The sequence below is a fragment of the Dasypus novemcinctus genome, chromosome 5 (assembly GCF_030445035.2).
Source record: "Dasypus novemcinctus isolate mDasNov1 chromosome 5, mDasNov1.1.hap2, whole genome shotgun sequence".
In the NCBI taxonomy this organism is placed as follows: domain Eukaryota; kingdom Metazoa; phylum Chordata; class Mammalia; order Cingulata; family Dasypodidae; genus Dasypus; species Dasypus novemcinctus.
The window spans coordinates 78724390-78734998 of NC_080677.1; positions in this window are offsets into that span (position 1 = coordinate 78724390).

The following is a 10609-nucleotide window of genomic DNA, read 5'->3' on the forward strand; positions in this document are numbered from 1 at the left end:
GTTCTTCTGTGTCTGCTTGTATTCTCATTAGGCGGATCTGGGAACCAATCCTTCCGGAGTGGGAGAGAGGCGAATACACACTTGTGCTACTTCAGCTTCCTTTTCTGCTACGTCTCTTATTGTCTCTCCTCTGTGTCTTTTGTTGTGTCATCTTGCTGTGCTAGCTCTCCATGTCGGCCGGCACTCCTACATGGGGCAGCACTCCTGCACAGGGGGCACGCCCACGCAGGGTGGCATTCCCATGGGGGTGGCACTCCCGCATGGGCCAGCTCGCCATACAGGCCAGCTTGCCTTCACCAGGAGCCTCTGGGCATCAAACCCTGGACCTCCTATATGGTAGATGGCTCAACTGCTTGAGCCACATCCATTTCCCATCAACCCTGTATTTTTAACATATCCTCAACACTATCTTCTCCCAAGATTCTGGAATGTGAAATCAACACTTACCATCTATTCTTTTATCTGGGAAGTTAGTGCACTTTACCTTTCACTCCCACAACTTCAGTGATAATACTCTTAAAATGTCACCATAATCTAATTGTCAAGTCCAAAAGATAAATTTTTGTTCTTATCTACAGCATTAATCTTCATGTTCTGGCAGAGTTTATACTCTCCATTTAGCAGTCTCTTGGTTGGTGTCTGGAGCCCATCCTTCTCTTATGTCTATCCTTGGTCCTACTTTCTTCTTACCATTCCTCCCTACAGGGTCTCCTCTAGGGTCAGGGCCTCAACTGCCACCCATAAACTGATGACTCCCAAATCTACCTCTAGCTTAGAGTTTCTGCTGAGGTGTTGCATCTTATGGTTGTAGGATCATGCCTAACATAGGTCAAACAATCTTGAAATTAATAGATAATGAGGCCCTAATTAATTTGACAAAGTCAGATAGTTTTCTGGCCTTGTCATCTAAAAGGGATGGAGATATCACCCTGATTTGTCAAAATAGTCCTTACTTTCCACTGAAATGGCTTGCTATAATTTTCTTTCTTATTCAGGCTTCTGTGGATATAAACAATGATAGCATCCTCATTTCAAAAATCCTTCATAAAACAATGAGCCAGAAATATAGTCATACCCTCATCTGATACGAGAACAGGTAGAGGAAAATTGTGAAGGATTCATAACAACTTGAATAATTACATGTACTCCATATAAAACACCACTCCCCTGCCACAAGCATAACCTCCTTGGACAGCTACAGTGCCACTATATGATGTTAAGGCCAATTACCTGTTCCACATCACCCAGCACCTATTTTGGAATTAGTTTCCTGTGGATTTTTTCATTCAACAAATAAATATTCAGTAGAACTAGACTGTAATGATTCTCTCTATAAGCAACATCCCTGAATTCATCAAGGACATGGCTGGGTGATCCTTAAAGTAAGTGACTCTGTCAGACAGGGAAACGCTGTAATGGGCAGCACCAACTTCTTGTTTTTTAAAACTTATCTTGGTTGTTATTTGTGTGTGTGTGTCTATGTGTGTGTATATATACACAAATATTTTATTCTGGTCCATTAATAATTTCACTTTACTCTGCTGACACTGATGTGCAACCAGAATAATTATCAAATGTCATTAATGTTCTGTTTATCCCACAGCACATTTACAAACCTAGCTCCCACATGAATCCTAACCTAAACCTCAGCCGCCTCCAACTACTTCTTCACTATTCAGTAAATTGCTGTTGAATTACCATTTTATGGGCTTGATGTTTTCATCAATACACTTTGGATGTATTAATTCACAAGAAATAGTTTGGAGAGGCTTTTATCTAATGATTTTATTTGAATATAGACATCTAACGTTTCTTGTTAAGTTCGTGACTCTACTGATTCAAGGCTATGATGTTTGGGAAATAATTTTCAAGCCCTTGCTGTGTTTTTAATAAGTCCATTACATTGTCTCAGCATCACAAGTCATAGGTTTTTAAAGTAGAATATTATGCTCCATGCATTTTCTTTCTCTCACCATCATACATTAAAACAGTCAGATTCTCCTGAGAGCTGAGCCCCATAGGGTCCCCACTGTCCACTCAAGACTTACTGGAAGACTGAAAACTCAGCCCAGATTGACTTTAGGATCACGAGCTTTTGCTGCAGCCCCTCACATGACCCAAAAGCATTTCCAGTGTGAAAGGAAACATGCCAGGCTTAAGCCTGTCAGCAATGCCTGCCCCCTTTCCTGATTATAAACTTCCCTCTGAATGTACTCCCTCTCTTAAGCTAATCAAAGGGTAGGTTTCAAATGAAAAGCAGGCCAGCTCCTTACCACAATCATTTTGGGGTCCCCTTGGAATACAATATAATGCAAATACATTAACTCCACACTTGGCAAATATAAATTAAGAGACCCCGAAATATATGTTTGCAGTGTCTACGTTCCCATTAAATAGGATTCCAAAATTTCTCTCAAAGATTCAACCTAGCATGTATGCTGTTTCTAAAGTACAAAGCAGTAAAAATGTACTGCTCTACCTATTCTTACCAAAATTATAGCCATGATAGTGGATAAATGGATAATGGGGTAAAGTATATACTGCTTGGGCTGCAAACTTGGTTCTGTCACTTGCTTAGGTGTGCCTCTTACCCCTCCAAGCTTTGGTTTCCTCACTGATGAAATGGAGGTGTTGTATTTCTTTTGAAGGGGTGTTGAAATTATAGCAGGATTTTTTTCCCCTCTTCCTTTCCCTCGCCCTGCTGTTTTTTGCCGGCTGTGTCCATTTGCTGTGTGATCTTCTGTATCTATTTCTCTTTTTTGTTTTCTCTTCTCATTTTCCTCCTCTAGGATTCACCAGGATTTGATCCTGGGGACCTCTGTTGTGGAGAGAGGTTCCCTGTCACTTGTACCACCTCAGTTCCTGGTTTCTGTTGTGCCTCGCCTTGACTCTCCCCTTCATCTCTCTTTTGTTGCATCATCATCTTTCTGCACGACTGACTTGGGTGGGCATTGGCTCCCTGCACGGGCATCTTTTTTTTTTTTTTTTTTTTTTACCAGGAGTCCCCAGGGATGGAAACTGGGTCGTCCCCCATATGGTAGGGTGAAGCCCAATCATTTGAGCCACATTCACATCCCAGAATTTTTTAAAGTGAAATTTAAACCTATGGTTTTCTTTTCCCCTGTTTTTGCATTTGACTTTTCTTACATTAAATATTAATTTTTTTTTTTAACCAGCGACCCAAACTTACTCATAACTTTTGAGCTTATATCTAGGAGTGGAATTGCTGGATCAGAAGACAGGTATAGGCGGCGGACTTGGCCCAGTGGTTAGGGTGTCCGTCTGCCACATGGGAGGTCCACGGTTCAAACGCCAGGTCTCCTTGGTCCATGTGGGGCTGGCCCATGTGCGGTGCTGATGCCCACGGGGAGTACCGTGCCACGTGGGGGTGTCCCCTGCGTGGGGGAGCCCCACGCGCAGGGAGTGCGCCCCATAAGGAGAGCCACCCAGAGCGAGAGAAGTTGCAGCCTGCCCAGGAGTGGTGCCACAGGCGCGGAGAGCTGACGCAACAAGATGACGTGGCAGAGAGAGACACAGATGCCTGTGCCGCTGACAACAACGGAAGCAGACAAAGAAGATGTAGCAAATAGACACAGAGAACAGACAACCAGGGTGGGGGGGGAACGGGGGAGGGGGGAGAGGGGGAAAAATAAATAAATAAATCTTTAAAAAAAAAAGACAGTTATATGATTATCTTTAAGAGAAAGTGCCAAACAGTTTCCTAAAGTAGTTTTACCACACTTTCATTATCAATGTATGAGAGCTGCAGTTGAGCCACACCCTTATTCCATTTGGCATTTTAATTTTAGCTGTGCATTTAATTTTACATGTAGTGTTGTCTCATTGTGGTTTTACTGTTCCCTGATAAGTAATAATGTCTGATATCATTTCATATGCTAATTATCCATTTAGATATTCTTATTGTGAAGTGCTATTAAGACTTTCAGCCATTTTCAAAACTGTATTGTTTGACTTTTTTTTATCATTATTTGTTGAAGCTATATATTCTGGATATTAGTTTTTTGTCAGATATATGTAATGCAAAAACCATCTCCCAATCTATGACTTGCTTTTTTACTTTCTTAATAATATCATTTGAAAAATAGTAGTTGCTAAATTTAATTTTGTTCAATTTATCTTTCTTTTCCTTTATGGTTATTGCATATGGGAAGAAATATTTGTCTACTCTGAGGTCATAAAGATATTCTCCCATTTCTTCCTTTCTTAGAAGCTTTACTGATTTATTATTCTCATCTAGAATTTATTTATGTATATGGTGTAAGATAGGGGTCATGGTTGTTTTTTCCCTCTTCCATATAGATGTCCAATTGTTCCAGCTCTATTTATTGAAAGACTATCCTTTCCCCATTGAATTGCATTGGTGACTTTGTTAACAATCAGATAGAAGTATATATGTGGATTTATTTCTAAACTCTCTATTTCATTCTATTAAAATATATCAACCCTCACATCAGTACAATACCATTGTATTACTGCATAAATACTTTATATCTACTTTATAATAAGTCTTGGAATTAGGAAGTTTAAAACCTCCAACTTTGTTTTCCTTTTTCAAAATATTTTATATATACCAACTCCTCTACTTTCCATATAGATTATAGAATCAGTGTCTCAATTTCTAGAAAAGTTCTATTGGGATTTTGATTGTGATGGCATTGAATATATATATGAGTTTGGGGAAAATTGAAATCTTATATTTAGTCTTCTAACCCATGAACATTTATTTAGGTTTTTAAAAAATATCTTTCAGGGATGTTTTGTAATATTTTTTCAGTGTAGAGGTAGTGCACATATTTTGATTATCTCATCCATTCCTATGCTTTTGTAAATGGTATTATTTTTATTTCATTTCTCCAATTATTTGTTCTACTATATGGAAACATACTGTTGAGCTCTGGGCATGGAAGGCAGAGACCAAGTAGAGCTTGCCCACCATCAACTTGTGGCAGCTGACTTGTGTGAGAAAGTCCTTTTACAGTGCCTCGAGTTGGACTTTTCACAGCGTTGGAATTGTAAGCTTTTACCCCCAAATAAATATCCTTTATAAAAGCCAATACATTTCTGCTACTTTGCTTTGGCAGCCCGTTGGCCAACTGGAACAGTTGTTATTATTTCTTCTAAGGTTCTGGTAGAATTCACTAGTGAATCCATCTGATCTTGGAATGTACTTTTTTGTTGGAAGGATTACTTTTGAAGTTGATTTTTCAACATATAATAACTTCAGGTTTTTTTTTTCTTATTTCTCCTTTGTTCTAGCTTTAATAGAAGGTGATTTTCAAGGAATTTGTTCATTTCATCTAAGTTGTCACATTTATTGGAACTAAGTTGTTCATGATATGCTCTTGTCTATTTTAATGTACACAAAATCTGTAGTGGGCCCCATTTTCTTTTCTGATATTATTCATTTGTGTTTCCTTTCTTTTTTCTTGATCAATCCTGCTAGGGATTTATCAATTTTTAAAATCTTTTCCCATTTGGCAATCTCATTTAGCTTCTATTGAGTTTCTTCTATTGCTCATTTGTTTCCTTTTATTGATTTCTACTCAGATCCTTGTTCATTCTTTCTTTCCACTTACTTGGATTAAGTTTCTGTTCTTTTCTGGCTTCTTGAAATACAAGTTTAAATCACCTGATTTTGAATTTTTCTTATTTTTAATTGTATGGATTTTAAGGTATAAATCTTTCTCTAACCACTGCTTTAGACATATCACTTGAATTTTATGTTATATTTTAATTCCAGTTAGGTTAAAAATATTTTCTAATTTCCATTGTGATTTCTTCTTTAACTTGTGGATTATTTAGAAGATTTTGATTAATGCCCAAACATTGCTGATTTCTAATTATCTTTCTATTATTGATTCCTAGGGGGCAGAGAACTTATGCTGTATGATTTCAATACTTTGTTTGTTGAGAACTGCTACATTCTATTTTGGTGAATATTTCAATGCAAAGAATGTGTATACTGCAGTTGCTGAATCTAGTGTTCTCTAAGCACCAGTTGGGTCAGGTTGGTTAAGTGTGTAAATCTATAAATTTACAGATTTATCTGTGTATAAGTGTGTGCTTGTTCTATTAGTTACTGAGAGAAGGATGTCACAAACTCAAGCTGTGACTATAATTATGGGTTATTTTATCTTCTTTTAAATGTCCCTTTTTATGTCTTGGCTTAAAGATAGTCTATTTTGATATTAGTTTAACCAAACTAACTTTCTTTTGGTTGGTGTTTTCATGGTATACCTCTCTCCAGCCTTTTATGTCTATCTGTATCCTTACGTTGAAAGGATTTTTGTTGTAACCAGTATATAGTTGGGTCTTTCTTTAAAAATCTAGCCATAATGAGGCATAATTTACATACAATAATCCTAATCCAATAGGTATACAGCTCTATGAATTTTGGGAAATGCAAGGGTCAATTAACCATCACCGTAATCAAGATATAGAATATTTCAGTCCCTGCAAGGAAATTCCCTCATGCTCCTTTGTGATCAGTTCAGTTGCTCCACCCCCAGGACCTGGCAACAATGATCTGTTTCCAGACCCTGTAATTTAGCATTTCCAAAACACATGTAAAGGAATCATACCGTATGTCTGAATTTTTCTACTTAGCATAATGCACTTGAGTTCAGCAGTATCAATAGTTTGTTTCTTTTTATTACTTAGTAGTATTCCATTTTATGTATGTACCACAGTTTATTTAGTCATTCACCACTTGATGAGTTGTTTCCAGATTTTTGCTACTATGATTAAAACCACCATAAACATTAAACTACAGAGATTTTTTAGGAACATATATTTTCCTTTTTCTCTTTTATGGTTAGCTGACTAGTCCTTTATCTTTTTTTGATCTTTTTAAAAAATCAGTTTCTTGTTTTATTGCTTTTTCTCTCCAGTTTCTGTTTTCAATTTTGTTAATTTCTGCTTGACTATTATTTTCTTCCTTCTGTTTCCTTTGGATTTAATTTGCTTTTGTTACTTAAGGTTGAACCTTAAGTTACTGATTTTAGACTTTTATTCTTGTCCATTATATACATTTAATGCCATAAATTTCCCTGTAAGCACAGCTTTAGCAACATCTCACAAATTTTAGTATTGTATTTAGTTCAAAATATTTTTTAATTTTTCTTAAGAAAATCTCTTTGACCAATGGGTGATTTAGAAGTATATAATTAGTTTTCAAATATTTGGGGAATTTCCATATCTATCTTCCTGTTGTTGATTTCTAGTTTAATTTCATTATGGCCTGAAAACATATTTTGTATGATTTCTATTCTTTTAAGTTTGTAAAGATTTGCTTTATGGTCCAGAATATGGTTTATCTTTATATGCTCCATGTTTCATATTTACTTGAAAAGAATGTGTACTCTTAAATTATTTGTTAAAGTGTTCCATAAAGATCAACTAAGTTAACTTGGCCAATAGTGCTCTTCAAGCCACTTACATCATTACTGAATTCCTGCCTACTTGTTCTATCAATTCCTGAGACAAGAATGTTGAAGTTTCCCACTTCTTTTTTTTTTTAAAGGAGGTACTGGCAATTGAACCTGGGACCATGTACATGGGAAGAAGCTGCTCAACCACTGAGCTTCACCTGCTCTCCTCTCCATTTTTTTTTAAAGATTTGTTTTTTATTTATTTCTCTCCCTTCCCCCCCAACTCCCATTGTCTGCTCTCTGTATCCATTTGCTGTGTGTTCTTTGTCCACTTGCATTCTTGTCAGCAGCACCAGGAATCTGTGTCTCTTTTTGTTGCATCATCTTGCTGCATCACCTCTCTGTGCATGTGGCACCACTTCTGGACAGGCTGCTCTTTTTTCATGCGGGGTGGCTCTCCTTGAGAGGTGCATTCCTTGGGGGACACACCCCTGCATGGCATGGCATGCCTTGAGTGCATCAGCACTGTGCGTGGACCAGCTTACCACATGGGCCAGGAGGCCTTATGTTTGAACCCTGGGCTTCCTATGTGATAAAAGAATGCTCAATCAGTTGAGCCAAATCTGCATTCCTCCTTCATTTTGAAATATATTTTCACTTGGCAGAGAATTCTGGGTTCAGAGCATTTTTTTTTTCATTCCTCACTTTAAAGATATCTCTCCATTGCCTTTTTTCCTTTTATAATTTCTAATTCTGTCTGCTGTAATTCTTATTTTTTTCACTGTTTTTAATGAGTCTTGTTTTTCTGACTGCCTTCAAGAATTTCTCTTTCATTTTTGGTATTCCACAGTTTGAATATGATATGTGTAGTTGTGGTGTGTGTGTTGTTTTTGTTTTGTATTTATCTTTTTTTGGTGTTTTTGCTTCTTGGATTGGTGGTGGCATTTTTCATTAATTTCGAAAAATTATCTACCATTATCTCTTCAATTTTTAAAAATTTCATTCTTTCTTCTTCTGGTGTTCTAATTTTACATATATTCGACCATTTGCTAATACTGCACAGCTCTAGATGCTTAGATCTGTTCCTCACCCCCATTCTATTTTTCTCTTTTTGTTTCAATTTGGATTACTTCTATTGACTATCTTCAAGTCCACAGATTTTTTCCTCGACTATTTTGAATCTACTGATGAGCATGTGAGGCATTCATCAGCTCTATTACTGTGGTTTTCATATGTAACATTTACATTTGATTCTTTCTTATAGTTTCCATCTTGTTGCTGATATTACCCATCAGTTCATGAATGTTGCTAACCTATTTTACTAGCATCTTTAAAATTTAATAATAGTTATTTTAAATTCTCTGATAATTCCAACGTCTGGATCATATCTGTATCTGGTTCCATCTATTGCCTTCTCTCTTGAGAGTGGGTTGGTTTTTTTTTGTTTGTTTGTTTTTTGCTTTCTTTTTCTTTTTATGTCCCCAATTTTTTTTTAGGAGATACTGGGGATTGAACCTAGGACCTCATACTTAGGAAGCAGGCATTTGAACTACATTTGCATTGCATTTGAACTACATCTGTTCCCTGTCCCCCAATTTTTTACTAATTGCTGGACAGCATCGGTAGGCCATAGAGACTTAGGTAGACACTATTTTTAATTGAAATTGGGAAGGCCTCTTCTACTAGGAGGAAAGTGTGTGTGTGTTTGTCAATTGGGAGCTAAGCTGGTTTTGAGAGTTTTTTGGTTGTTGTTGTTGCTATGGTTATCCTCAGTCACAACAGGTGTCAAATTCTTCTTCAATTACTTTGTGTTTCAAGTGGGGGTCTGGGTTGACAAAGAAATTATCTCAAAGTTCTTGTTCCACCCTCAGCTTTAGGCCTTGCCTGTGAGTCTGAGTTTCTGAGAAGTTTGCCCTTCCTGTTTCTCCCCCTCCCCATGCAATGGGCTGGTTATTTGGTAGTTGGTGCTTGCTAGCAGGGCTGCAGGAGGTGGCTGTTCTCTACTGTTGCGGCTCAGCCTCAGTCATATGCAGACATTGTGTCTCTAGATCTTGGGAGTGAAGACTTCTCAGTGATTCTGATCCTCCTCCAGTGGCAGAGGGATTTTTTTCTGTTCCTTTTCACTCAACTGTGCCTTGGGTGAACTTCAGGCCTTTTCCAAGGCAGTTGCTTTTCCCTCAGGCTGTTCTCCAGTCTCTGTTCTGCTCTGGTTTTTTGTTTTCATGAACACCTGGAGAAAAGACTGTGATGTATACATTTTCTCTTTGTGGCTGCACCTCCTAGGATTTCTTTACTCTTATACTAGCCCCCACTCAATCTTTAACAATTTGTGAAAAATTGTAGCTGAATTCTTCTTACCAGCTTCTGTCATCTGGCCTCTCCACCAGGTAAGCAATTGCTTATGCCCTGTCTTTCTTTGGAGTCACCTCTCTTTCCTTAGATTTCAAACTAGTTGTTGCCCAGCTTTCTGATGGACTCAAGAAGTTATGCTTTTGTAGATTATATGACATTTTCTTTTTGGAAGGTTGGAAATGATGCTCTTACTGACTTTATACATTCTTTTTTTAAAAAAAACTATTTATTTATTTATTTATTTATTTATTTATTTATTATCCCCCTTCCCCTCCTCTCACCCTGCTGTTTTGCTGTCTTTGTTGTCTTCTCTTCTCATTTTTTCTCCTCTAGGATTCACTGGGATTTGATCCTGGAGACCTCTGATGGGGAGAGAGGTTTGCTGTCAATTGTTCCACCTCAGCTCCTGGTTTCTGCTGCTCTTCACCTTGACTCTCCCCTTGTCTCTATTTTGATGTGTCATCATCTTGCTGCATGACTCACTTGTGCAGGGCACTGGCTCAGCACGTGGGCACTTGCGTGGGCACTCGTGCAGTGGCTCACTACATGGGCACTCCTACGGGCACTGGCTTGCCACGCAGGCATGCTTTCTCTTCTTCTTTTTCTCCCGGAGGCCCCAGGGATCGAACCCAGTTCCTCCCATATGTTAGGTGGAGGCTCTATAACCTGAGCCACATCTGCTTCTCTCTACATTCTTAACAAACTCCAAAAGCCCCAATACACAGCTTTTGGTCTAGCAAATACATTTTTTCCAATACCCATCAAGGAGAATCACATGCATTTCTCATTCCAATGTGATGCTCAATGTATACATGATCTTACCACTGGGTTGTGTTAATTCTCCTGCTCTCTGTTGCAATATAGCC